The sequence below is a fragment of the Amia ocellicauda genome, unplaced genomic scaffold, assembly GCF_036373705.1.
Source record: "Amia ocellicauda isolate fAmiCal2 unplaced genomic scaffold, fAmiCal2.hap1 HAP1_SCAFFOLD_109, whole genome shotgun sequence".
NCBI lineage: Eukaryota > Metazoa > Chordata > Actinopteri > Amiiformes > Amiidae > Amia > Amia ocellicauda.
Genome location: NW_027102674.1, coordinates 30,491 through 57,977, shown reverse-complemented (window position 1 = coordinate 57,977; position 27,487 = coordinate 30,491). Strand labels below are relative to the sequence as shown.

The 27,487-nt window shown below is 43.6% G+C and overlaps 23 non-coding genes and 1 pseudogene across 23 annotated transcripts; all 24 read left to right on the top strand.

The window, feature by feature from the left end:
- The first annotated feature begins 84 nt into the window (after nucleotides 1–84).
- Nucleotides 85–203, top strand: LOC136720990 (5S ribosomal RNA). Its single transcript, XR_010805790.1, has one exon. It is a non-coding gene; the product is annotated as a 5S ribosomal RNA (ribosomal RNA).
- A 1,066-nt stretch (nucleotides 204–1,269) lies between these two features.
- LOC136720832 (5S ribosomal RNA) lies at nucleotides 1,270–1,388 on the top strand. The gene has a single exon (XR_010805667.1). It is a non-coding gene; the product is annotated as a 5S ribosomal RNA (ribosomal RNA).
- Nucleotides 1,389–2,443: 1,055 nt separating this feature from the next.
- LOC136720989 (5S ribosomal RNA) lies at nucleotides 2,444–2,562 on the top strand. The gene has a single exon (XR_010805789.1). It is a non-coding gene; the product is annotated as a 5S ribosomal RNA (ribosomal RNA).
- Nucleotides 2,563–3,628: 1,066 nt separating this feature from the next.
- Nucleotides 3,629–3,747, top strand: LOC136720831 (5S ribosomal RNA). The gene has a single exon (XR_010805666.1). It is a non-coding gene; the product is annotated as a 5S ribosomal RNA (ribosomal RNA).
- A 1,055-nt stretch (nucleotides 3,748–4,802) lies between these two features.
- Nucleotides 4,803–4,921, top strand: LOC136720988 (5S ribosomal RNA). The gene has a single exon (XR_010805788.1). It is a non-coding gene; the product is annotated as a 5S ribosomal RNA (ribosomal RNA).
- A 1,055-nt stretch (nucleotides 4,922–5,976) lies between these two features.
- Nucleotides 5,977–6,095, top strand: LOC136720860 (5S ribosomal RNA). The gene has a single exon (XR_010805693.1). It is a non-coding gene; the product is annotated as a 5S ribosomal RNA (ribosomal RNA).
- Nucleotides 6,096–7,161: 1,066 nt separating this feature from the next.
- Nucleotides 7,162–7,280, top strand: LOC136720809 (5S ribosomal RNA). The gene has a single exon (XR_010805646.1). It is a non-coding gene; the product is annotated as a 5S ribosomal RNA (ribosomal RNA).
- A 1,055-nt stretch (nucleotides 7,281–8,335) lies between these two features.
- LOC136720987 (5S ribosomal RNA) lies at nucleotides 8,336–8,454 on the top strand. Its single transcript, XR_010805787.1, has one exon. It is a non-coding gene; the product is annotated as a 5S ribosomal RNA (ribosomal RNA).
- Nucleotides 8,455–9,509: 1,055 nt separating this feature from the next.
- On the top strand, nucleotides 9,510–9,628 carry LOC136720792 (5S ribosomal RNA). The gene has a single exon (XR_010805631.1). It is a non-coding gene; the product is annotated as a 5S ribosomal RNA (ribosomal RNA).
- Nucleotides 9,629–10,694: 1,066 nt separating this feature from the next.
- On the top strand, nucleotides 10,695–10,813 carry LOC136720986 (5S ribosomal RNA). The gene has a single exon (XR_010805786.1). It is a non-coding gene; the product is annotated as a 5S ribosomal RNA (ribosomal RNA).
- Nucleotides 10,814–11,882: 1,069 nt separating this feature from the next.
- On the top strand, nucleotides 11,883–12,001 carry LOC136720920 (5S ribosomal RNA). Its single transcript, XR_010805747.1, has one exon. It is a non-coding gene; the product is annotated as a 5S ribosomal RNA (ribosomal RNA).
- A 1,055-nt stretch (nucleotides 12,002–13,056) lies between these two features.
- LOC136720983 (5S ribosomal RNA) lies at nucleotides 13,057–13,175 on the top strand. Its single transcript, XR_010805784.1, has one exon. It is a non-coding gene; the product is annotated as a 5S ribosomal RNA (ribosomal RNA).
- A 1,055-nt stretch (nucleotides 13,176–14,230) lies between these two features.
- On the top strand, nucleotides 14,231–14,349 carry LOC136720982 (5S ribosomal RNA). The gene has a single exon (XR_010805783.1). It is a non-coding gene; the product is annotated as a 5S ribosomal RNA (ribosomal RNA).
- A 1,066-nt stretch (nucleotides 14,350–15,415) lies between these two features.
- On the top strand, nucleotides 15,416–15,524 carry LOC136720967 (uncharacterized; annotated as a pseudogene).
- Nucleotides 15,525–16,579: 1,055 nt separating this feature from the next.
- Nucleotides 16,580–16,698, top strand: LOC136720773 (5S ribosomal RNA). Its single transcript, XR_010805614.1, has one exon. It is a non-coding gene; the product is annotated as a 5S ribosomal RNA (ribosomal RNA).
- A 1,066-nt stretch (nucleotides 16,699–17,764) lies between these two features.
- LOC136720837 (5S ribosomal RNA) lies at nucleotides 17,765–17,883 on the top strand. Its single transcript, XR_010805672.1, has one exon. It is a non-coding gene; the product is annotated as a 5S ribosomal RNA (ribosomal RNA).
- Nucleotides 17,884–18,938: 1,055 nt separating this feature from the next.
- LOC136720871 (5S ribosomal RNA) lies at nucleotides 18,939–19,057 on the top strand. The gene has a single exon (XR_010805703.1). It is a non-coding gene; the product is annotated as a 5S ribosomal RNA (ribosomal RNA).
- Nucleotides 19,058–20,112: 1,055 nt separating this feature from the next.
- Nucleotides 20,113–20,231, top strand: LOC136720985 (5S ribosomal RNA). Its single transcript, XR_010805785.1, has one exon. It is a non-coding gene; the product is annotated as a 5S ribosomal RNA (ribosomal RNA).
- Nucleotides 20,232–21,286: 1,055 nt separating this feature from the next.
- Nucleotides 21,287–21,405, top strand: LOC136720981 (5S ribosomal RNA). Its single transcript, XR_010805782.1, has one exon. It is a non-coding gene; the product is annotated as a 5S ribosomal RNA (ribosomal RNA).
- A 1,055-nt stretch (nucleotides 21,406–22,460) lies between these two features.
- On the top strand, nucleotides 22,461–22,579 carry LOC136720851 (5S ribosomal RNA). Its single transcript, XR_010805685.1, has one exon. It is a non-coding gene; the product is annotated as a 5S ribosomal RNA (ribosomal RNA).
- Nucleotides 22,580–23,634: 1,055 nt separating this feature from the next.
- LOC136720946 (5S ribosomal RNA) lies at nucleotides 23,635–23,753 on the top strand. The gene has a single exon (XR_010805771.1). It is a non-coding gene; the product is annotated as a 5S ribosomal RNA (ribosomal RNA).
- Nucleotides 23,754–24,819: 1,066 nt separating this feature from the next.
- LOC136720925 (5S ribosomal RNA) lies at nucleotides 24,820–24,938 on the top strand. Its single transcript, XR_010805752.1, has one exon. It is a non-coding gene; the product is annotated as a 5S ribosomal RNA (ribosomal RNA).
- A 1,066-nt stretch (nucleotides 24,939–26,004) lies between these two features.
- On the top strand, nucleotides 26,005–26,123 carry LOC136720858 (5S ribosomal RNA). Its single transcript, XR_010805691.1, has one exon. It is a non-coding gene; the product is annotated as a 5S ribosomal RNA (ribosomal RNA).
- Nucleotides 26,124–27,179: 1,056 nt separating this feature from the next.
- On the top strand, nucleotides 27,180–27,298 carry LOC136720975 (5S ribosomal RNA). The gene has a single exon (XR_010805781.1). It is a non-coding gene; the product is annotated as a 5S ribosomal RNA (ribosomal RNA).
- The last annotated feature ends 189 nt before the right edge of the window (nucleotides 27,299–27,487 follow it).

The window sequence follows — 27,487 nt, the reverse complement described above, 5'->3', positions numbered from 1 at the left end:
AGAGAGACAGTTCAACTGCAAGTATGAGCGGCAGAAACGGATATTGCCTTCCCTTTAAGTAGAGCGTCAGGGACAGCTTCCCCGGCTTACGGCCATACTAGCCTGAATACGCCCGATCTCGTCCGATCTCGGAAGCTAAGCAGGCTCGGGCCTGGTCAGTACTTGGATGGGAGACCGCCTGGGAATACCAGGTGCTGTAAGCTTTTGCATCTTTTACACACCAGAGGGCGACAAATCACGAGTTTTAACTTTGGATACACGCAATTTCATCATTATTTCAGATTTGACTTCCCCAAATACACAGGCATACAATAGATCTTGTTCTCCAACGTAAACGGTCCCTAGTAACTAGGGTACATTCGTAAATAAATTGAGCATCATGGCTAGAAGTGACTAAATGTTGCCTAATCTTTCTCATCGAGAAATGACACAATTACAGCAACACAAAAAGGAACTCCACCGGACAAAGTTCAGTGTTCACAAGGAGCCTCATTCAACACACACGGTTCCATTCCCATTCATGCAAAGCACGAAAGTGTAAAACTTGGGAACATACTTGAGAGCAAAGATCACATTCAATCTCATTCAAGGCACGGATGTGAATGCAACGGGATGAAATTACTGAAATGATGCCTGCCCTCGAACTGTGATGATGGACTACCCGACTCGCCAATAATATTGGGTTCTGGTGTATTGAAATACAGGAGCTGCTGGATTTGTGTGTTTTCTTACCCCCTCACCATAGTTTGTCAAATGTTTAAACAACTGAACTTATATTCAAGGTTTGTTTCTCTTCATATGTTTTACTGGTTTACATTTGTCTCAGCAACCTGTTGAATGATTCTTCTGCTTTCAAAACAAAATGACAACAGGATGAATGCACACACTTGAAAATACAATACATGCAATGTTATGCATCATAGTGATGCAACCTCCTTTCAGTTTCATACTGCATGTCAATTGAAATCCTTACTGAAATGCACACCTTCTCAAGATTGCGCTTGACTGGCGTGTCAGGCACTCAATTACAGCTGTTTTATCAAGACAATGTGTTCGTTTTGTAAAATATAGTTCCGGTCTGGTGTGGCACCCCAGCTAACGCACAACGTTGCCACAACGTTGCCACAACGTGGCGTGTTAGCAGGGACAGTCTGCGGCGCACTGGTGTGTCCCGGGCTTTAGAGTAGAGAGACAGTTCAACTGTAAGTATGAACGGCAGAAAAGGATATTGCCTTCCCTGTAAGTAGAGCGTCAGGGACAGCCTCCCTGGCTTACGGCCATACTAGCCTGAATACGCCCGATCTCGTCCGATCTCGGAAGCTAAGCAGGCTCTGGCCTGGTCAGTACTTGGATGGGAGACCGCCTGGGAATACCAGGTGCTGTAAGCTTTTGCATCTTTTACACACCAGAGGGCGACAAATCACGAGTTTTAACTTTGGATACACGCAATTTCATCATTATTTCAGATTTGACTTCCCCAAATACACAGGCATACAATAGATCTTGTTCTCCAACGTAAACGGTCCCTAGTAACTAGGGTACATTCGTAAATAAATTGAGCATCATGGCTAGAAGTGACTAAATGTTGCCTAATCTTTCTCATCGAGAAATGACACAATTACAGCAACACAAAAAGGAACTCCACTGGACAAAGTTCAGTGCTCACAAGGAGCCTCATTCAACACACACGGTTCCATTCCCATTCATGCAAAGCACGAAAGTGTAAAACTTGGGAACATACTTGAGAGCAAAGATCACATTCAATCTCATTCAAGGCACGGATGTGAATGCAACGGGATGAAATTACTGAAATGATGCCTGCCCTCGAACTGTGATGATGGACTACCCGACTCGCCAATAATATTGGGTTCTGGTGTATTGAAATACAGGAGCTGCTGGATTTGTGTGTTTTCTTACCCCCTCACCATAGTTTGTCAAATGTTTATACAACTGAACTTATATTCAAGGTTTGTTTCTCTTCATATGTTTTACTGGTTTACATTTGTCTCAGCAACCTGTTGAATGATTCTTCTGCTTTCAAAACAAAATGACAACAGGATGAATGCACACACTTGAAAATACAATACATGCAATGTTATGCATCATAGTGATGCAACCTCCTTTCAGTTTCATACTGCATGTCAATTGAAATCCTTACTGAAATGCACACCTTCTCAAGATTGCGCTTGACTGGCGTGTCAGGCACTCAATTACAGCTGTTTTATCAAGACAATGTGTTCGTTTTGTAAAATATAGTTCCGGTCTGGTGTGGCACCCCAGCTAACGCACAACGTTGCCACAACGTTTCGTGTTAGCAGGGACTGTCTGCGGCGCGCTGGTGTGTCCCGGACTTTAGAGTAGAGAGACAGTTCAACTGCAAGTATGAGCGGCAGAAACGGATATTGCCTTCCCTTTAAGTAGAGCGTCAGGGACAGCTTCCCCGGCTTACGGCCATACTAGCCTGAATACGCCCGATCTCGTCCGATCTCGGAAGCTAAGCAGGCTCGGGCCTGGTCAGTACTTGGATGGGAGACCGCCTGGGAATACCAGGTGCTGTAAGCTTTTGCATCTTTTACACACCAGAGGGCGACAAATCACGAGTTTTAACTTTGGATACACGCAATTTCATCATTATTTCAGATTTGACTTCCCCAAATACACAGGCATACAATAGATCTTGTTCTCCAACGTAAACGGTCCCTAGTAACTAGGGTACATTCGTAAATAAATTGAGCATCATGGCTAGAAGTGACTAAATGTTGCCTAATCTTTCTCATCGAGAAATGACACAATTACAGCAACACAAAAAGGAACTCCACCGGACAAAGTTCAGTGTTCACAAGGAGCCTCATTCAACACACACGGTTCCATTCCCATTCATGCAAAGCACGAAAGTGTAAAACTTGGGAACATACTTGAGAGCAAAGATCACATTCAATCTCATTCAAGGCACGGATGTGAATGCAACGGGATGAAATTACTGAAATGATGCCTGCCCTCGAACTGTGATGATGGACTACCCGACTCGCCAATAATATTGGGTTCTGGTGTATTGAAATACAGGAGCTGCTGGATTTGTGTGTTTTCTTACCCCCTCACCATAGTTTGTCAAATGTTTAAACAACTGAACTTATATTCAAGGTTTGTTTCTCTTCATATGTTTTACTGGTTTACATTTGTCTCAGCAACCTGTTGAATGATTCTTCTGCTTTCAAAACAAAATGACAACAGGATGAATGCACACACTTGAAAATACAATACATGCAATGTTATGCATCATAGTGATGCAACCTCCTTTCAGTTTCATACTGCATGTCAATTGAAATCCTTACTGAAATGCACACCTTCTCAAGATTGCGCTTGACTGGCGTGTCAGGCACTCAATTACAGCTGTTTTATCAAGACAATGTGTTCGTTTTGTAAAATATAGTTCCGGTCTGGTGTGGCACCCCAGCTAACGCACAACGTTGCCACAACGTTGCCACAACGTGGCGTGTTAGCAGGGACAGTCTGCGGCGCACTGGTGTGTCCCGGGCTTTAGAGTAGAGAGACAGTTCAACTGTAAGTATGAACGGCAGAAAAGGATATTGCCTTCCCTGTAAGTAGAGCGTCAGGGACAGCCTCCCTGGCTTACGGCCATACTAGCCTGAATACGCCCGATCTCGTCCGATCTCGGAAGCTAAGCAGGCTCTGGCCTGGTCAGTACTTGGATGGGAGACCGCCTGGGAATACCAGGTGCTGTAAGCTTTTGCATCTTTTACACACCAGAGGGCGACAAATCACGAGTTTTAACTTTGGATACACGCAATTTCATCATTATTTCAGATTTGACTTCCCCAAATACACAGGCATACAATAGATCTTGTTCTCCAACGTAAACGGTCCCTAGTAACTAGGGTACATTCGTAAATAAATTGAGCATCATGGCTAGAAGTGACTAAATGTTGCCTAATCTTTCTCATCGAGAAATGACACAATTACAGCAACACAAAAAGGAACTCCACTGGACAAAGTTCAGTGCTCACAAGGAGCCTCATTCAACACACACGGTTCCATTCCCATTCATGCAAAGCACGAAAGTGTAAAACTTGGGAACATACTTGAGAGCAAAGATCACATTCAATCTCATTCAAGGCACGGATGTGAATGCAACGGGATGAAATTACTGAAATGATGCCTGCCCTCGAACTGTGATGATGGACTACCCGACTCGCCAATAATATTGGGTTCTGGTGTATTGAAATACAGGAGCTGCTGGATTTGTGTGTTTTCTTACCCCCTCACCATAGTTTGTCAAATGTTTATACAACTGAACTTATATTCAAGGTTTGTTTCTCTTCATATGTTTTACTGGTTTACATTTGTCTCAGCAACCTGTTGAATGATTCTTCTGCTTTCAAAACAAAATGACAACAGGATGAATGCACACACTTGAAAATACAATACATGCAATGTTATGCATCATAGTGATGCAACCTCCTTTCAGTTTCATACTGCATGTCAATTGAAATCCTTACTGAAATGCACACCTTCTCAAGATTGCGCTTGACTGGCGTGTCAGGCACTCAATTACAGCTGTTTTATCAAGACAATGTGTTCGTTTTGTAAAATATAGTTCCGGTCTGGTGTGGCACCCCAGCTAACGCACAACGTTGCCACAACGTTTCGTGTTAGCAGGGACTGTCTGCGGCGCGCTGGTGTGTCCCGGACTTTAGAGTAGAGAGACAGTTCAACTGCAAGTATGAGCGGCAGAAACGGATATTGCCTTCCCTTTAAGTAGAGCGTCAGGGACAGCTTCCCCGGCTTACGGCCATACTAGCCTGAATACGCCCGATCTCGTCCGATCTCGGAAGCTAAGCAGGCTCGGGCCTGGTCAGTACTTGGATGGGAGACCGCCTGGGAATACCAGGTGCTGTAAGCTTTTGCATCTTTTACACACCAGAGGGCGACAAATCACGAGTTTTAACTTTGGATACACGCAATTTCATCATTATTTCAGATTTGACTTCCCCAAATACACAGGCATACAATAGATCTTGTTCTCCAACGTAAACGGTCCCTAGTAACTAGGGTACATTCGTAAATAAATTGAGCATCATGGCTAGAAGTGACTAAATGTTGCCTAATCTTTCTCATCGAGAAATGACACAATTACAGCAACACAAAAAGGAACTCCACCGGACAAAGTTCAGTGCTCACAAGGAGCCTCATTCAACACACACGGTTCCATTCCCATTCATGCAAAGCACGAAAGTGTAAAACTTGGGAACATACTTGAGAGCAAAGATCACATTCAATCTCATTCAAGTCACGGATGTGAATGCAACGGGATGAAATTACTGAAATGATGCCTGCCCTCGAACTGTGATGATGGACTACCCGACTCGCCAATAATATTGGGTTCTGGTGTATTGAAATACAGGAGCTGCTGGATTTGTGTGTTTTCTTACCCCCTCACCATAGTTTGTCAAATGTTTAAACAACTGAACTTATATTCAAGGTTTGTTTCTCTTCATATGTTTTACTGGTTTACATTTGTCTCAGCAACCTGTTGAATGATTCTTCTGCTTTCAAAACAAAATGACAACAGGATGAATGCACACACTTGAAAATACAATACATGCAATGTTATGCATCATAGTGATGCAACCTCCTTTCAGTTTCATACTGCATGTCAATTGAAATCCTTACTGAAATGCACACCTTCTCAAGATTGCGCTTGACTGGCGTGTCAGGCACTCAATTACAGCTGTATTATCAAGACAATGTGTTCGTTTTGTAAAATATAGTTCCGGTCTGGTGTGGCACCCCAGTTAACGCACAACGTTGCCACAACGTTTCGTGTTAGCAGGGACTGTCTGCGGCGCGCTGGTGTGTCCCGGACTTTAGAGTAGAGAGACAGTTCAACTGCAAGTATGAGCGGCAGAAACGGATATTGCCTTCCCTTTAAGTAGAGCATCAGGGACAGCCTCCCCGGCTTACGGCCATACTAGCCTGAATACGCCCGATCTCGTCCGATCTCGGAAGCTAAGCAGGCTCCGGCCTGGTCAGTACTTGGATGGGAGACCGCCTGGGAATACCAGGTGCTGTAAGCTTTTGCATCTTTTACACACCAGAGGGCGACAAATCACGAGTTTTAACTTTGGATACACGCAATTTCATCATTATTTCAGATTTGACTTCCCCAAATACACAGGCATACAATAGATCTTGTTCTCCAATGTAAACGGTCCCTAGTAACTAGGGTACATTCGTAAATAAATTGAGCATCATGGCTAGAAGTGACTAAATGTTGCCTAATCTTTCTCATCGAGAAATGACACAATTACAGCAACACAAAAAGGAACTCCACCGGACAAAGTTCAGTGCTCACAAGGAGCCTCATTCAACACACACGGTTCCATTCCCATTCATGCAAAGCACGAAAGTGTAAAACTTGGGAACATACTTGAGAGCAAAGATCACATTCAATCTCATTCAAGGCACGGATGTGAATGCAACGGGATGAAATTACTGAAATGATGCCTGCCCTCGAACTGTGATGATGGACTACCCGACTCGCCAATAATATTGGGTTCTGGTGTATTGAAATACAGGAGCTGCTGGATTTGTGTGTTTTCTTACCCCCTCACCATAGTTTGTCAAATGTTTAAACAACTGAACTTATATTCAAGGTTTGTTTCTCTTCATATGTTTTACTGGTTTACATTTGTCTCAGCAACCTGTTGAATGATTCTTCTGCTTTCAAAACAAAATGACAACAGGATGAATGCACACACTTGAAAATACAATACATGCAATGTTATGCATCATAGTGATGCAACCTCCTTTCAGTTTCATACTGCATGTCAATTGAAATCCTTACTGAAATGCACACCTTCTCAAGATTGCGCTTGACGGGCGTGTCAGGCACTCAATTACAGCTGTTTTATCAAGACAATGTGTTCGTTTTGTAATATATAGTTCCGGTCTGGTGTGGCACCCCAGCTAACGCACAACGTTGCCACAATGTTGCCACAACGTGGCGTGTTAGCAGGGACTGTCTGCGGCGCGCTGGTGTGTCCCGGGCTTTAGAGTAGAGAGACAGTTCAACTGTAAGTATGAACGGCAGAAACGGATATTGCCTTCCCTTTAAGTAGAGCGTCAGGGACAGCCTCACTGGCTTACGGCCATACTAGCCTGAATACGCCCGATCTCGTCCGATCTCGGAAGCTAAGCAGGCTCGGGCCTGGTCAGTACTTGGATGGGAGACCGCCTGGGAATACCTGGTGCTGTAAGCTTTTGCATCTTTTACACACCAGAGGGCGACAAATCACGAGTTTTAACTTTGGATACACGCAATTTCATCATTATTTCAGATTTGACTTCCCCAAATACACAGGCATACAATAGATCTTGTTCTCCAACGTAAACGGTCCCTAGTAACTAGGGTACATTCGTAAATAAATTGAGCATCATGGCTAGAAGTGACTAAATGTTGCCTAATCTTTCTCATCGAGAAATGACACAATTACAGCAACACAAAAAGGAACTCCACCGGACAAAGTTCAGTGCTCACAAGGAGCCTCATTCAACACACACGGTTCCATTCCCATTCATGCAAAGCACGAAAGTGTAAAACTTGGGAACATACTTGAGAGCAAAGATCACATTCAATCTCATTCAAGGCACGGATGTGAATGCAACGGGATGAAATTACTGAAATGATGCCTGCCCTCGAACTGTGATGATGGACTACCCGACTCGCCAATAATATTGGGTTCTGGTGTATTGAAATACAGGAGCTGCTGGATTTGTGTGTTTTCTTACCCCCTCACCATAGTTTGTCAAATGTTTAAACAACTGAACTTATATTCAAGGTATGTTTCTCTTCATATGTTTTACTGGTTTACATTTGTCTCAGCAACCTGTTGAATGATTCTTCTGCTTTCAAAACAAAATGACAACAGGATGAATGCACACACTTGAAAATACAATACATGCAATGTTATGCATCATAGTGATGCAACCTCCTTTCAGTTTCATACTGCATGTCAATTGAAATCCTTACTGAAATGCACACCTTCTCAAGATTGCGCTTGACTGGCATGTCAGGCACTCAATTACAGCTGTATTATCAAGACAATGTGTTCGTTTTGTAAAATATAGTTCCGGTCTGGTGTGGCACCCCAGCTAACGCACAACGTTGCCACAACGTTTCGTGTTAGCAGGGACTGTCTGCGGCGCGCTGGTGTGTCCCGGACTTTAGAGTAGAGAGACAGTTCAACTGCAAGTATGAGCGGCAGAAACGGATATTGCCTTCCCTTTAAGTAGAGCGTCAGGGACAGCTTCCCTGGCTTACGGCCATACTAGCCTGAATACGCCCGATCTCGTCCGATCTCGGAAGCTAAGCAGGCTCGGGCCTGGTCAGTACTTGGATGGGAGACCGCCTGGGAATACCAGGTGCTGTAAGCTTTTGCATCTTTTACACACCAGAGGGCGACAAATCACGAGTTTTAACTTTGGATACACGCAATTTCATCATTATTTCAGATTTGACTTCCCCAAATACACAGGCATACAATAGATCTTGTTCTCCAACGTAAACGGTCCCTAGTAACTAGGGTACATTCGTAAATAAATTGAGCATCATGGCTAGAAGTGACTAAATGTTGCCTAATCTTTCTCATCGAGAAATGACACAATTACAGCAACACAAAAAGGAACTCCACCGGACAAAGTTCAGTGCTCACAAGGAGCCTCATTCAACACACACGGTTCCATTCCCATTCATGCAAAGCACGAAAGTGTAAAACTTGGGAACATACTTGAGAGCAAAGATCACATTCAATCTCATTCAAGGCACGGATGTGAATGCAACGGGATGAAATTACTGAAATGATGCCTGCCCTCGAACTGTGATGATGGACTACCCGACTCGCCAATAATATTGGGTTCTGGTGTATTGAAATACAGGAGCTGCTGGATTTGTGTGTTTTCTTACCCCCTCACCATAGTTTGTCAAATGTTTAAACAACTGAACTTATATTCAAGGTTTGTTTCTCTTCATATGTTTTACTGGTTTACATTTGTCTCAGCAACCTGTTGAATGATTCTTCTGCTTTCAAAACAAAATGACAACAGGATGAATGCACACACTTGAAAATACAATACATGCAATGTTATGCATCATAGTGATGCAACCTCCTTTCAGTTTCATACTGCATGTCAATTGAAATCCTTACTAAAATGCACACCTTCTCAAGATTGCGCTTGACTGGCGTGTCAGGCACTCAATTACAGCTGTTTTATCAAGACAATGTGTTCGTTTTATAATATATAGTTCCGGTCTGGTGTGGCACCCCAGCTAACGCACAACGTTGCCACAACGTTTCGTGTTAGCAGGGACTGTCTGCGGCGCGCTGGTGTGTCCCGGACTTTAGAGTAGAGAGACAGTTCAATTGCAAGTATGAGCGGAAGAAACGGATATTGCCTTCCCTTTAAGTAGAGCGTCAGGGACAGCCTCCCTGGCTTACGGCCATACTAGCCTGAAAACGCCCGATCTCGTCCGATCTCGGAAGCTAAGCAGGCTCGGGCCTGGTCAGTACTTGGATGGGAGACCGCCTGGGAATACCAGGTGCTGTAAGCTTTTGCATCTTTTACACACCAGAGGGCGACAAATCACGAGTTTTAACTTTGGATACACGCAATTTCATCATTATTTCAGATTTGACTTCCCCAAATACACAGGCATAGAATAGATCTTGTTCTCCAACGTAAACGGTCCCTAGTAACTAGTGTACATTCGTAAATAAATTGAGCATCATGGCTAGAAGTGACTAAATGTTGCCTAATCTTTCTCATCGAGAAATGACACAATTACAGCAACACAAAAAGGAACTCCACCGGACAAAGTTCAGTGCTCACAAGGAGCCTCATTCAACACACACGGTTCCATTCCCATTCATGCAAAGCACGAAAGTGTAAAACTTGGGAAAATACTTGAGAGCAAAGATCACATTCAATCTCATTCAAGGCACGGATGTGAATGCAACGGGATGAAATTACTGAAATGATGCCTGCCCTCGAACTGTGATGATGGACTACCCGACTCGCCAATAATATTGGGTTCTGGTGTATTGAAATACAGGAGCTGCTGGATTTGTGTGTTTTCTTACCCCCTCACCATAGTTTGTCAAATGTTTAAACAACTGAACTTATATTCAAGGTTTGTTTCTCTTCATATGTTTTACTGGTTTACATTTGTCTCAGCAACCTGTTGAATGATTCTTCTGCTTTCAAAACAAAATGACAACAGGATGAATGCACACACTTGAAAATACAATACATGCAATGTTATGCATCATAGTGATGCAACCTCCTTTCAGTTTCATACTGCATGTCAATTGAAATCCTTACTGAAATGCACACCTTCTCAAGATTGCGCTTGACTGGCGTGTCAGGCACTCAATTACAGCTGTTTTATCAAGAGAATGTGTTCGTTTTGTAATATATAGTTCCGGTCTGGTGTGGCACCCCAGCTAACGCACAACGTTGCCACAATGTTGCCACAACGTGGCGTGTTAGCAGGGACTGTCTGCGGCGCGCTGGTGTGTCCCGGGCTTTAGAGTAGAGAGACAGTTCAACTGTAAGTATGAACGGCAGAAACGGATATTGCCTTCCCTTTAAGTAGAGCGTCAGGGACAGCCTCCCTGGCTTACGGCCATACTAGCCTGAATACGCCCGATCTCGTCCGATCTCGGAAGCTAAGCAGGCTCGGGCCTGGTCAGTACTTGGATGGGAGACCGCCTGGGAATACCAGGTGCTGTAAGCTTTTGCATCTTTTACACACCAGAGGGCGACAAATCACAAGTTTTAACTTTGGATACACGCAATTTCATCATTATTTCAGATTTGACTTCCCCAAATACACAGGCATACAATAGATCTTGTTCTCCAACGTAAACGGTCCCTAGTAACTAGGGTACATTCGTAAATAAATTGAGCATCATGGCTAGAAGTGACTAAATGTTGCCTAATCTTTCTCATCGAGAAATGACACAATTACAGCAACACAAAAAGGAACTCCACCGGACAAAGTTCAGTGCTCACAAGGAGCTTCATTCAACACACACGGTTCCATTCCCATTCATGCAAAGCACGAAAGTGTAAAACTTGGGAACATACTTGAGAGCAAAGATCACATTCAATCTCATTCAAGGCACGGATGTGAATGCAACGGGATGAAATTACTGAAATGATGCCTGCCCTCGAACTGTGATGATGGACTACCCGACTCGCCAATAATATTGGGTTCTGGTGTATTGAAATACAGGAGCTGCTGGATTTGTGTGTTTTCTTACCCCCTCACCATAGTTTGTCAAATGTTTAAACAACTGAACTTATATTCAAGGTTTGTTTCTCTTCATATGTTTTACTGGTTTACATTTGTCTCAGCAACCTCAGCAAAAATGATTCTTCTACTTTCAAAACAAAATGACAACAGGATGAATGCACACACTTGAAAATACAATACATGCAATGTTATGCATCATAGTGATGCAACCTCCTTTCAGTTTCATACTGCATGTCAATTGAAATCCTTACTGAAATGCACACCTTCTCAAGATTGCGCTTGACTGGCGTGTCAGGCACTCAATTACAGCTGTTTTATCAAGACAATGTGTTCGTTTTGTAATATATAGTTCCGGTCTGGTGTGGCACCCCAGCTAACGCACAACGTTGCCACAATGTTGCCACAACGTGGCGTGTTAGCAGGGACTGTCTGCGGTGCGCTGGTGTGTCCCGGGCTTTAGAGTAGAGAGACAGTTCAACTGTAAGTATGAACGGCAGAAACGGATATTGCCTTCCCTTTAAGTAGAGCGTCAGGGACAGCCTCCCTGGCTTACGGCCATACTAGCCTGAATACGCCCGATCTCGTCCGATCTCGGAAGCTAAGCAGGCTCGGGCCTGGTCAGTACTTGGATGGGAGACCGACTGGGAATACGAGGTGCTGTAAGCTTTTGCATCTTTTACACACCAGAGGGCGACAAATCACGAGTTTTAACTTTGGATACACGCAATTTCATCATTATTTCAGATTTGACTTCCCCAAATACACAGGCATACAATAGATCTTGTTCTCCAACGTAAACGGTCCCTAGTAACTAGGGTACATTCATAAATAAATTGAGCATCATGGCTAGAAGTGACTAAATGTTGCCTAATCTTTCTCATCGAGAAATGACACAATTACAGCAACACAAAAAGGAACTCCACCGGACAAAGTTCAGTGCTCACAAGGAGCCTCATTCAACACACATGGTTCCATTCCCATTCATGCAAAGCACGAAAGTGTAAAACTTGGGAACATACTTGAGAGCAAAGATCACATTCAATCTCATTCAAGGCACGGATGTGAATGCAACGGGATGAAATTACTGAAATGATGCCTGCCCTCGAACTGTGATGATGGACTACCCGACTCGCCAATAATATTGGGTTCTGGTGTATTGAAATACAGGAGCTGCTGGATTTGTGTGTTTTCTTACCCCCTCACCATAGTTTGTCAAATGTTTAAACAACTGAACTTATATTCAAGGTTTGTTTCTCTTCATATGTTTTACTGGTTTACATTTGTCTCAGCAACCTGTTGAATGATTCTTCTGCTTTCAAAACAAAATGACAACAGGATGAATGCACACACTTGAAAATACAATACATGCAATGTTATGCATCATAGTGATGCAACCTCCTTTCAGTTTCATACTGCATGTCAATTGAAATCCTTACTGAAATGCACACCTTCTCAAGATTGCGCTTGACTGGCGTGTCAGGCACTCAATTACAGCTGTTTTATCAAGACAATGTGTTCGTTTTGTAATATATAGTTCCGGTCTGGTGTGGCACCCCAGCTAACGCACAACGTTGCCACAACGTTTCGTGTTAGCAGGGACTGTCTGCGGCGCGCTGGTGTGTCCCGGACTTTAGAGTAGAGAGACAGTTCAACTGCAAGTATGAGCGGCAGAAACGGATATTGCCTTCCCTTTAAGTAGAGCGTCAGGGACAGCTTCCCTGGCTTACGGCCATACTAGCCTGAATACGCCCGATCTCGTCCGATCTCGGAAGCTAAGCAGGCTCGGGCCTGGTCAGTACTTGGATGGGAGACCGCCTGGGAATACCAGGTGCTGTAAGCTTTTGCATCTTTTACACACCAGAGGGCGACAAATCACGAGTTTTAACTTTGGATACACGCAATTTCATCATTATTTCAGATTTGACTTCCCCGAATACACAGGCATACAATAGATCTTGTTCTCCAACGTAAACGGTCCCTAGTAACTAGGGTACATTCGTAAATAAATTGAGCATCATGGCTAGAAGTGACTAAATGTTGCCTAATCTTTCTCATCGAGAAATTACACAATTACAGCAACACAAAAAGGAACTCCACCGGACAAAGTTCAGTGCTCACAAGGAGCCTCATTCAACACACACGGTTCCATTCCCATTCATGCAAAGCACGAAAGTGTAAAACTTGGGAACATACTTGAGAGCAAAGATCACATTCAATCTCATTCAAGGCACGGATGTGAATGCAACGGGATGAAATTACTGAAATGATGCCTGCCCTCGAACTGTGATGATGGACTACCCGACTCGCCAATAATATTGGGTTCTGGTGTATTGAAATACAGGAGCTGCTGGATTTGTGTGTTTTCTTACCCCCTCACCATAGTTTGTCAAATGTTTAAACAACTGAACTTATATTCAAGGTTTGTTTCTCTTCATATGTTTTACTGGTTTACATTTGTCTCAGCAACCTGTTGAATGATTCTTCTGCTTTCAAAACAAAATGACAACAGGATGAATGCACACACTTGAAAATACAATACATGCAATGTTATGCATCATAGTGATGCAACCTCCTTTCAGTTTCATACTGCATGTCAATTGAAATCCTTACTGAAATGCACACCTTCTCAAGATTGCGCTTGACTGGCGTGTCAGGCACTCAATTACAGCTGTTTTATCAAGACAATGTGTTCGTTTTGTAATATATAGTTCCGGTCTGGTGTGGCACCCCAGCTAACGCACAACGTTGCCACAACGTTTCGTGTTAGCAGGGACTGTCTGCGGCGCGCTGGTGTGTCCCGGACTTTAGAGTAGAGAGACAGTTCAACTGCAAGTATGAGCGGCAGAAACGGATATTGCCTTCCCTTTAAGTAGAGCGTCAGGGACAGCTTCCCTGGCTTACGGCCATACTAGCCTGAATACGCCCGATCTCGTCCGATCTCGGAAGCTAAGCAGGCTCGGGCCTGGTCAGTACTTGGATGGGAGACCGCCTGGGAATACCAGGTGCTGTAAGCTTTTGCATCTTTTACACACCAGAGGGCGACAAATCACGAGTTTTAACTTTGGATACACGCAATTTCATCATTATTTCAGATTTGACTTCCCCGAATACACAGGCATACAATAGATCTTGTTCTCCAACGTAAACGGTCCCTAGTAACTAGGGTACATTCGTAAATAAATTGAGCATCATGGCTAGAAGTGACTAAATGTTGCCTAATCTTTCTCATCGAGAAATTACACAATTACAGCAACACAAAAAGGAACTCCACCGGACAAAGTTCAGTGCTCACAAGGAGCCTCATTCAACACACACGGTTCCATTCCCATTCATGCAAAGCACGAAAGTGTAAAACTTGGGAACATACTTGAGAGCAAAGATCACATTCAATCTCATTCAAGGCACGGATGTGAATGCAACGGGATGAAATTACTGAAATGATGCCTGCCCTCGAACTGTGATGATGGACTACCAGACTCGCCAATAATATTGGGTTCTGGTGTATTGAAATACAGGAGCTGCTGGATTTGTGTGTTTTCTTACCCCCTCACCATAGTTTGTCAAATGTTTAAACAACTGAACTTATATTCAAGGTTTGTTTCTCTTCATATGTTTTACTGGTTTACATTTGTCTCAGCAACCTGTTGAATGATTCTTCTGCTTTCAAAACAAAATGACAACAGGATGAATGCACACACTTGAAAATATAATACATGCAATGTTATGCATCATAGTGATGCAACCTCCTTTCAGTTTCATACTGCATGTCAATTGAAATCCTTACTGAAATGCACACCTTCTCAAGATTGCGCTTGACTGGCGTGTCAGGCACTCAATTACAGCTGTTTTATCAAGACAATGTGTTCGTTTTGTAAAATATAGTTCCGGTCTGGTGTGGCACCCCAGCTAACGCACAACGTTGCCACAACGTTGCCACAAAGTTTCGTGTTAGCAGGGACTGTCTGCGGCGCGCTGGTGTGTCCCGGACTTTAGAGTAGAGAGACAGTTCATTTGCAAGTATGAGCGGCAGAAACGGATATTGCCTTCCCTTTAAGTAGAGCGTCAGGGACAGCCTCCCTGGCTTACGGCCATACTAGCCTGAATACGCCCGATCTCGGAAGCTAAGCAGGCTCGGGCCTGGTCAGTACTTGAATGGGAGACCGCCTGGGAATACCAGGTGCTGTAAGCTTTTGCATCTTTTACACACCAGAGCGCGACAAATCACGAGTTTTAACTTTGGATACACGCAATTTCATCATTATTTCAGATTTGACTTCCCCAAATACACAGGCATACAATAGATCTTGTTCTCCAACGTAAACGGTCCCTAGTAACTAGGGTACATTCGTAAATAAATTGAGCATCATGGCTAGAAGTGACTAAATGTTGCCTAATCTTTCTCATCGAGAAATGACACAATTACAGCAACACAAAAAGGAACTCCACCGGACAAAGTTCAGTGCTCACAAGGAGCCTCATTCACCACACACGGTTCCATTCCCATTCATGCAAAGCACGAAAGTGTAAAACTTGGGAACATACTTGAGAGCAAAGATCACATTGAATCTCATTCAAGGCACGGATGTGAATGCAACGGGATGAAATTACTGAAATGATGCCTGCCCTCGAACTGTGATGATGGACTACCCGACTCGCCAATAATATTGGGTTCTGGTGTATTGAAATACAGGAGCTGCTGGATTTGTGTGTTTTCTTACCCCCTCACCATAGTTTGTCAAATGTTTAAACAACTGAACTTATATTCAAGGTTTGTTTCTCTTCATATGTTTTACTGGTTTACATTTGTCTCAGCAACCTGTTGAATGATTCTTCTGCTTTCAAAACAAAATGACAACAGGATGAATGCACACACTTGAAAATACAATACATGCAATGTTATGCATCATAGTGATGCAACCTCCTTTCAGTTTCATACTGCATGTCAATTGAAATCCTTACTGAAATGCACACCTTCTCAAGATTGCGCTTGACTGGCGTGTCAGGCACTCAATTACAGCTGTATTATCAAGACAATGTGTTCGTTTTGTAAAATATAGTTCCGGTCTGGTGTGGCACCCCAGCTAACGCACAACGTTGCCACAACGTTTCGTGTTAGCAGGGACTGTCTGCAGCGTGCTGGTGTGTCCAGGACTTTAGAGTAGAGAGACAGTTCAACTGCAAGTATGAGCGGCAGAAACGGATATTGCCTTCCCTTTAAGTAGAGGGTCAAGGACAGCCTCCCTGGCTTACGGCCATACTAGCCTGAATACGCCCGATCTCATCCGATCTCGGAAGCTAAGCAGGCTCGGGCCTGGTTAGTACTTGGATGGGAGACCGCCTGGGAATACCAGGTGCTGTAAGCTTTTGCATCTTTTACACACCAGAGGGCGACAAATCACGAGTTTTAACTTTGGATACACGCAATTTCATCATTATTTCAGATTTGACTTCCCCAAATACACAGGCATACAATAGATCTTGTTCTCCAACGTAAACGGTCCCTAGTAACTAGGGTACATTCGTAAATAAATTGAGCATCATGGCTAGAAGTGACTAAATGTTGCCTAATCTGTCTCATCGAGAAATGACACAATTACAGCAACACAAAAAGGAACTCCACCGGACAAAGTTCAGTGCTCACAAGGAGCCTCATTCAACACACACGGTTCCATTCCCATTCATGCAAAGCACGAAAGTGTAAAACTTGGGAACATACTTGAGAGCAAAGATCACATTCAATCTCAATCAAGGCACGGATGTGAATGCAACGGGATGAAATTACTGAAATGATGCCTGCCGTCGAACTGTGATGATGGACTACCCGACTCGCCAATAATATTGGCTTCTGGTGTATTGAAATACAGGAGCTGCTGGATTTGTGTGTTTTCTTACCCCCTCACCATAGTTTGTCAAATGTTTAAACAACTGAACTTATATTCAAGGTTTGTTTCTCTTCATATGTTTTACTGGTTTACATTTGTCTCAGCAACCTGTTGAATGATTCTTCTGCTTTCAAAACAAAATGACAACAGGATGAATGCACACACTTGAAAATATAATACATGCAATGTTATGCATCATAGTGATGCAACCTCCTTTCAGTTTCATACTGCATGTCAATTGAAATCCTTACTGAAATGCACACCTTCTCAAGATTGCGCTTGACTGGCGTGTCAGGCACTCAATTACAGCTGTTTTATCAAGACAATGTGTTCGTTTTGTAAAATATAGTTCCGGTCTGGTGTGGCACCCCAGCTAACGCACAACGTTGCCACAATGTTGCCACAACGTGGCGTGTTAGCAGGGACTGTCTGCGGCACGCTGGTGTGTCCCGGGCTTTAGAGTAGAGAGACAGTTCAACTGTAAGTATGAACGGCAGAAACGGATATTGCCTTCCCTTTAAGTAGAGCGTCAGGGACAGCCTCCCTGGCTTACGGCCATACTAGCCTGAATACGCCCGATCTCGTCCGATCTCGGAAGCCAAGCAGGCTCGGGCCTGGTCAGTACTTGGATGGGAGACCGCCTGGGAATACCAGGTGCTGTAAGCTTTTGCATCTTTTACACACCAGAGCGCGACAAATCACGAGTTTTAACTTTGGATACACGCAATTTCATCATTATTTCAGATTTTACTTCCCCAAATACACAGGCATACAATAGATCTTGTTCTCCAACGTAAACGGTCCCTAGTAACTAGGGTACATTCGTAAATAAATTGAGCATCATGGCTAGAAGTGACTAAATGTTGCCTAATCTTTCTCATCGAGAAATGACACAATTACAGCAACACAAAAAGGAACTCCACCGGACAAAGTTCAGTGCTCACAAGGAGCCTCATTCAACACACACGGTTCCATTCCCATTCATGCAAAGCACGAAAGTGTAAAACTTGGGAACATACTTGAGAGCAAAGATCACATTCAATCTCATTCAAGGCACGGATGTGAATGCAACGGGATGAAATTACTGAAATGATGCCTGCCCTCGAACTGTGATGATGGACTACCCGACTCGCCAATAATATTGGGTTCTGGTGTATTGAAATACAGGAGCTGCTGGATTTGTGTGTTTTCTTACCCCCTCACCATAGTTTGTCAAATGTTTAAACAACTGAACTTATATTCAAGGTTTGTTTCTCTTCATATGTTTTACTGGTTTACATTTGTCTCAGCAACCTGTTGAATGATTCTTCTGCTTTCAAAACAAAATGACAACAGGATGAATGCACACACTTGAAAATACAATACATGCAATGTTATGCATCATAGTGATGCAACCTCCTTTCAGTTTCATACTGCATGTCAATTGAAATCCTTACTGAAATGCACACCTTCTCAAGATTGCGCTTGACTGGCGTGTCAGGCACTCAATTACAGCTGTTTTATCAAGACAATGTGTTCGTTTTGTAATATATAGTTCCGGTCTGGTGTGGCACCCCAGCTAACGCACAACGTTGCCACAACGTTTCGTGTTAGCAGGGACTGTCTGCAGCGTGCTGGTGTGTCCCGGACTTTAGAGTAGAGAGACAGTTCAACTGCAAGTATGAGCGGCAGAAACGGATATTGCCTTCCCTTTAAGTAGAGGGTCAAGGACAGCCTCCCTGGCTTACGGCCATACTAGCCTGAATACGCCCGATCTCGTCCGATCTCGGAAGCTAAGCAGGCTCGGGCCTGGTCAGTACTTGGATGGGAGACCGCCTGGGAATACCAGGTGCTGTAAGATTTTGCATCTTTTACACACCAGAGGGCGACAAATCACGAGTTTTAACTTTGGATACACGCAATTTCATCATTATTTCAGATTTGACTTCCCCAAATACACAGGCATACAATAGATCTTGTTCTCCAACGTAAACGGTCCCTAGTAACTAGGGTACATTCGTAAATAAATTGAGCATCATGGCTAGAAGTGACTAAATGTTGCCTAATCTTTCTCATCGAGAAATGACACAATTACAGCAACACAAAAAGGAACTCCACCGGACAAAGTTCAGTGCTCACAAGGAGCCTCATTCAACACACACGGTTCCATTCCCATTCATGCAAAGCACGAAAGTGTAAAACTTGGGAACATACTTGAGAGCAAAGATCATATTCAATCTCATTCAAGGCACGGATGTGAATGCAACGGGATGAAATTACTGAAATGATGCCTGCTCTCGAACTGTGATGATGGACTACCCGACTCGCCAATAATATTGGGTTCTGGTGTATTGAAATACAGGAGCTGCTGGATTTGTGTGTTTTCTTACCCCCTCACCATAGTTTGTCAAATGTTTAAACAACTGAACTTATATTCAAGGTTTGTTTCTCTTCATATGTTTTACTGGTTTACATTTGTCTCAGCAACCTGTTGAATGATTCTTCTGCTTTCAAAACAAAATGACAACAGGATGAATGCACACACTTGAAAATACAATACATGCAATGTTATGCATCATAGTGATGCAACCTCCTTTCAGTTTCATACTGCATGTCAATTGAAATCCTTACTGAAATGCACACCTTCTCAAGATTGCGCTTGACTGGCGTGTCAGGCACTCAATTACAGCTGTATTATCAAGACAATGTGTTCGTTTTGTAAAATATAGTTCCGGTCTGGTGTGGCACCCCAGCTAACGCACAACGTTGCCACAACGTTTCGTGTTAGCAGGGACTGTCTGCAGCGTGCTGGTGTGTCCCGGACTTTAGAGTAGAGAGACAGTTCAACTGCAAGTATGAGCGGCAGAAACGGATATTGCCTTCCCTTTAAGTAGAGGGTCAAGGACAGCCTCCCTGGCTTACGGCCATACTAGCCTGAATACGCCCGATCTCGTCCGATCTCGGAAGCTAAGCAGGCTCGGGCCTGGTTAGTACTTGGATGGGAGACCGCCTGGGAATACCAGGTGCTGTAAGCTTTTTCATCTTTTACACACCAGAGGGCGACAAATCACGAGTTTTAACTTTGGATACACGCAATTTCATCATTATTTCAGATTTGACTTCCCCAAATACACAGGCATACAATAGATCTTGTTCTCCAACGTAAACGGTCCCTAGAAACTAGGGTACATTCGTAAATAAATTCAGCATCATGGCTAGAAGTGACTAAATGTTGCCTAATCTATCTCATCGAGAAATGACACAATTACAGCAACACAAAAAGGAACTCCACCGGACAAAGTTCAGTGCTCACAAGGAGCCTCATTCAACACACACGGTTCCATTCCCATTCATGCAAAGCACGAAAGTGTAAAACTTGGGAACATACTTGAGAGCAAAGATCACATTCAATCTCATTCAAGGCACGGATGTGAATGCAACGGGATGAAATAACTGAAATGATGCCTGCCCTCGAACTGTGATGATGGACTACCCGACTCGCCAATAATATTGGCTTCTGGTGTATTGAAATACAGGAGCTGCTGGATGTGTGTGTTTTCTTACCCCCTCACCATAGTTTGTCAAATGTTTAAACAACTGAACTTATATTCAAGGTTTGTTTCTCTTCATATGTTTTACTGGTTTACATTTGTCTCAGCAACCTGTTGAATGATTCTTCTGCTTTCAAAACAAAATGACAACAGGATGAATGCACACACTTGAAAATACAATACATGCAATGTTATGCATCATAGTGATGCAACCTCCTTTCAGTTTCATACTGCATGTCAATTGAAATCCTTACTGAAATGCACACCTTCTCAAGATTGCGCTTGACTGGCGTGTCAGGCACTCAATTACAGCTGTTTTATCAAGACAATGTGTTCGTTTTGTAATATATAGTTCCGGTCTGGTGTGGCACCCCAGCTAACGCACAACGTTGCCACAACGTTTCGTGTTAGCAGGGACTGTCTGCGGCGCGCTGGTGTGTCCCGGACTTTAGAGTAGAGAGACAGTTCAACTGCAAGTATGAGCGGCAGAAACGGATATTGCCTTCCCTTTAAGTAGAGCGTCAGGGATAGCCTCCCTGGCTTACGGCCATACTAGCCTGAATACGCCCGATCTCGTCCGATCTCGGAAGCTAAGCAGGCTCGGGCCTGGTCAGTACTTGGATGGGAGACCGCCTGGGAATACCAGGTGCTGTAAGCTTTTGCATCTTTTACACGCCAGAGGGCGACAAATCACGAGTTTTAACTTTGGATACACGCAATTTCATCATTATTTCAGATTTGACTTCCCCAAATACACAGGCATACAATAGATCTTGTTCTCCAACGTAAACGGTCCCTAGTAACTAGGGTACATTCGTAAATAAATTGAGCATCATGGCTAGAAGTGACTAAATGTTGCCTAATCTTTCTCATCGAGAAATGACACAATTACAGCAACACAAAAAGGAACTCCACCGGACAAAGTTCAGTGCTCACAAGGAGCCTCATTCAACACACACGGTTCCATTCCCATTCATGCAAAGCACGAAAGTGTAAAACTTGGGAACATACTTGAGAGCAAAGATCACATTCAATCTCATTCAAGGCACGGATGTGAATGCAACGGGATGAAATTACTGAAATGATGCCTGCCCTCGAACTGTGATGATGGACTACCCGACTCGCCAATAATATTGGGTTCTGGTGTATTGAAATACAGGAGCTGCTGGATTTGTGTGTTTTCTTACCCCCTCACCATAGTTTGTCAAATGTTTAAACAACTGAACTTATATTCAAGGTTTGTTTCTCTTCATATGTTTTACTGGTTTACATTTGTCTCAGCAACCTGTTGAATGATTCTTCTGCTTTCAAAACAAAATGACAACAGGATGAATGCACACACTTGAAAATACAATACATGCAATGTTATGCATCATAGTGATGCAACCTCCTTTCAGTTTCATACTGCATGTCAATTGAAATCCTTACTGAAATGCACACCTTCTCAAGATTGCGCTTGACTGGCGTGTCAGGCACACAATTACAGCTGTATTATCAAGACAATGTGTTCGTTTTGTAAAATATAGTTCCGGTCTGGTGTGGCACCCCAGCTAACGCACAACGTTGCCACAACGTGGCATGTTAGCAGGGACTGTCTGCGGTGCGCTGGTGTGTCCCGGGCTTTAGAGTAGAGAGACAGTTCAACTGTAAGTATGAACGGCAGAAACGGATATTGCCTTCCCTTTAAGTAGAGCGTCAGGGACAGCCTCCCTGGCTTACGGCCATACTAGCCTGAATACGCCCGATCTCATCAGATCTCGGAAGCCAAGCGGGCTCGGGCCTGGTCAGTACTTGGATGGGAGACCGCCTGGGAATACCAGGTGCTGTAAGCTTTTGCATCTTTTACACACCAGAGGGCGACAAATCACGAGTTTTAACTTTGGATACACGCAATTTCATCATTATTTCAGATTTGACTTCCCCAAATACACAGGCATACAATAGATCTTGTTCTCCAACGTAAACGGTCCCTAGTAACTAGGGTACATTCGTAAATAAATTGAGCATCATGGCTAGAAGTGACTAAATGTTGCCTAATCTTTCTCATCAAGAAATGACACAATTACAGCAACACAAAAAGGAACTCCACCGGACAAAGTTCAGTGCTCACAAGGAGCCTCATTCAACACACACGGTTCCATTCCCATTCATGCAAAGCACGAAAGTGTAAAACTTGGGAACGTACTTGAGAGCAAAGATCACATTCAATCTCATTCAAGGCACGGATGTGAATGCAACGGGATGAAATTACTGAAATGATGCCTGCCCTCGAACTGTGATGATGGACTACCCGACTCGCCAATAATATTGGGTTCTGGTGTATTGAAATACAGGAGCTGCTGGATTTGTGTGTTTTCTTACCCCCTCACCATAGTTTGTCAAATGTTTAAACAACTGAACTTATATTCAAGGTTTGTTTCTCTTCATATGTTTTACTGGTTTACATTTGTCTCAGCAACCTGTTGAATGATTCATCTGCTTTCAAAACAAAATGACAACAGGATGAATGCACACACTTGAAAATACACTACATGCAATGTTATGCATCATAGTGATGCAACCTCCTTTCAGTTTCATACTGCATGTCAATTGAAATCCTTACTGAAATGCACACCTTCTCAAGATTGCGCTTGACTGGCGTGACAGGCACTCAATTACAGCTGTTTTATCAAGACAATGTGTTCGTTTTGTAAAATATAGTTCCGGTCTGGTGTGGCACCCCAGCTAACGCACAACGTTGCCACAACGTGGCGTGTTAGCAGGGACAGTCTGCGGCGCGCTGGTGTGTCCCGGGCTTTAGAGTAGAGAGACAGTTCAACTGTAAGTATGAACGGCAGAAACGGATATTGCCTTCCCTTTAAGTAGAGCGTCAGGAACAGCCTCCCTGGCTTATGGCCATTCTAGCCTGAATACGCCCGATCTCGTCCGATCTCGGAAGCCAAGCAGGCTCGGGCCTGGTCAGCACTTGGATGGGAGACCGCCTGGGAATACCAGGTGCTGTAAGCTTTTGCACCTTTTACACACCAGAGGGCGACAAATCACGAGTTTTAACTTTGGATACACACAATTTCATCATTATTTCAGATTTGACTTCCCCAAATACACAGGCATACAATAGATCTTGTTCTCCAACGTAAACGGTCCCTAGTAACTAGGGTACATTCGTAACTAAATTGAGCATCATGGCTAGAAGTGACTAAATGTTGCCTAATCTTTCTCATCAAGAAATGACACAATTACAGCAACACAAAAAGGAACTCCACCGGACAAAGTTCAGTGCTCACAAGGAGCCTCATTCAACACACACGGTTCCATTCCCATTCATGCAAAGCAAGAAAGTGTAAAACTTGGGAACATACTTGAGAGCAAAGATCACATTCAATCTCATTCAAGGCACGGATGTGAATGCAACGGGATGAAATTACTGAAATGATGCCTGCCATCGAACTGTGATGATGGACTACCCGACTCGCCAATCATGTTGGGTTCTGGTGTATTGAAATACAGGAGCTGCTGGATTTGTATGTTTTCTTACCCCCTCACCATAGTTTGTCAAATGTTTAAACAACTGAACTTATATTCAAGGTTTGTTTCTCTTCATATGTTTTACTGGTTTACATTTGTCTCAGCAACCTGTTGAATGATTCTTCTGCTTTCAAAACAAAATGACAACAGGATGAATGCACACACTTGAAAATACAATACATGCAATGTTATGCATCATAGTGATGCAACCTCCTTTCAGTTTCATACTGCATGTCAATTGAAATCCTTACTGAAATGCACACCTTGTCAAGATTGCGCTTGACTCGCGTGTCAGGCACTCAATTACAGCTGTTTTATCAAGACAATGTGTTCGTTTTGTAATATATAGTTCCGGTCTGGTGTGGCACCCCAGCTAACGCACAACTTTGCCACAATGTTGCCACAACGTGGCGTGTTAGCAGGGACTGTCTGCGGCGCGCTGGTGTGTCCCGGGCTTTAGAGTAGAGAGACAGTTCAACTGTAAGTATGAACGGCAGAAACGGATATTGCCTTCCCTTTAAGTAGAGCGTCAGGGACAGCCTCCCTGGCTTACGGCCATACTAGCCTGAATACGCCCAATCTCGTCCGATCTCGGAAGCTAAGCAGGCTCGGGCCTGGTCAGTATTTGGATGGGAGACCGCCTGGGAATACCAGGTGCTGTAAGCTTTTGCATCTTTTACACACCAAAGGGCGACAAATCACAAGTTTTAACTTTGGATACACGCAATTTCATCATTATTTCAGATTTGACTTCCCCAAATACACAGGCATACAATAGATCTTGTTCTCCAACGTAAACGGTCCCTAGTAACTAGTGTACATTTGTAAATAAATTGAGCATCATGGCTAGAAGTGACTAAATGTTGCCTAATCTTTCTCATCGAGAAATGACACAATTACAGCAACACAAAAAGGAACTCCACCGGACAAAGTTCAGTGCTCACAAGGAGCCTCATTCAACACACACGGTTCCATTCCCATTCATGCAAAGCACGAAAGTGTAAAACTTGGGAACATACTTGAGAGCAAAGATCACATTCAATCTCATTCAAGGCACGGATGTGAATGCAACGGGATGAAATTACTGAAATGATGCCTGCCCTCGAACTGTGATGATGGACTACCCGACTCGCCAATAATATTGGCTTCTGGTGTATTGAAATACAGGAGCTGCTGGATTTGTGTGTTTTCTTACCCCCTCACCATAGTTTGTCAAATGTTTAAACAACTGAACTTATATTCAAGGTTTGTTTCTCTTCATATGTTTTACTGGTTTACATTTGTCTCAGCAACCTGTTGAATGATTCTTCTGCTTTCAAAACAAAATGACAACAGGATGAATGCACACACTTGAAAATACAATACATGCAATGTTATGCATCATAGTGATGCAACCTCCTATCAGTTTCATACTGCATGTCAATTGAAATCCTTACTGAAATGCACACCTTCTCAAGATTGCGCTTGACTGGCATGTCAGGCACTCAATTACAGCTGTTTTATCAAGACAATGTGTTCGTTTTGTAATATATAGTTCCGGTCTGGTGTGGCACCCCAGCTAACGCACAACGTTGCCACAATGTTGCCACAACGTTTCGTGTTAGCAGGGACTGTCTGCGGCGCGCTGGTGTGTCCAGGGCTTTAGAGTAGAGAGACAGTTCAACTGTAAGTATGAACGGCAGAAACGGATATTGCCTTCCCTTTAAGTAGAGCGTCAGGGACAGCCTCCCTGGCTTACGGCCATACTAGCCTGAATACGCCCGATCTCGTCCGATCTCGGAAGCTAAGCAGGCTCGGGCCTGGTCAGTACTTGGATGGGAGACTGCCTGGGAATACCAGGTGCTGTAAGCTTTTGCATCTTTTACACACCAGAGGGCGACAAATCACGAGTTTTAACTTTGGATACACGCAATTTCATCATTATTTCAGATTTGACTTCCCCAAATACACAGGCATACAATAGATCTTGTTCTCCAACGTAAACGGTCCCTAGTAACTAGGGTACATTCGTAAATAAATTGAGCATCATGGCTAGAAGTGACTAAATGTTGCCTAATCTTTCTCATCGAGAAATGACACAATTACAGCAACACAAAAAGGAACTCCACCGGACAAAGTTCAGTGCTCACAAGGAGCCTCATTCAACACACACGGTTCCATTCCCATTCATGCAAAGCACGAAAGTGTAAAACTTGGGAACATACTTGAGAGCAAAGATCACATTCAATCTCATTCAAGGCACGGATGTGAATGCAACGGGATGAAATTACTGAAATGATGCCTGCCCTCGAACTGTGATGATGGACTACCCGACTCGCCAATAATATTGGGTTCTGGTGTATTGAAATACAGGAGCTGCTGGATTTGTGTGTTTTCTTACCCCCTCACCATAGTTTGTCAAATGTTTAAACAACTGAACTTATATTCAAGGTTTGTTTCTCTTCATATGTTTTACTGGTTTACATTTGTCTCAGCAACCTGTTGAATGATTCTTCTGCTTTCAAAACAAAATGACAACAGGATGAATGCACACACTTGAAAATACAAAACATGCAATGTTATGCATCATAGTGATGCAACCTCCTTTCAGTTTCATACTGCATGTCAATTGAAATCCTTACTGAAATGCACACCTTCTCAAGATTGCGCTTGACTGGCGTGTCAGGCACTCAATTACAGCTGTTTTATCAAGACAAATGTGTTCGTTTTGTAAAATATAGTTCCGGTCTGGTGTGGCACCCCAGCTAACGCACAACGTTGCCACAACGTGGCATATTAGCAGGGACTGTCTGCGGCGCGCTGGTGTGTCCCGGGCTTTAGAGTAGAGAGACAGTTCAACTGTAAGTATGAACGGCAGAAACGGATATTGCCTTCCCTTTAAGTAGAGCGTCAGGGACAGCCTCCCTGGCTTACGGCCATACTAGCCTGAATACGCCCGATCTCGTCCGATCTCGGAAGCTAAGCAGGCTCGGGCCTGGTCAGTACTTGGATGGGAGACCGCCTGGGAATACCAGGTGCTGTAAGCTTTTGCATCTTTTACACACCAAAGGGCGACAAATCACGAGTTTTAACTTTGGATACACGCAATTTCATCATTATTTCAGATTTGACTTCCCCAAATACACAGGCATACAATAGATCTTGTTCTCCAACGTAAACGGTCCCTAGTAACTAGGGTACATTCGTAAATAAATTGAGCATCATGGCTAGAAGTG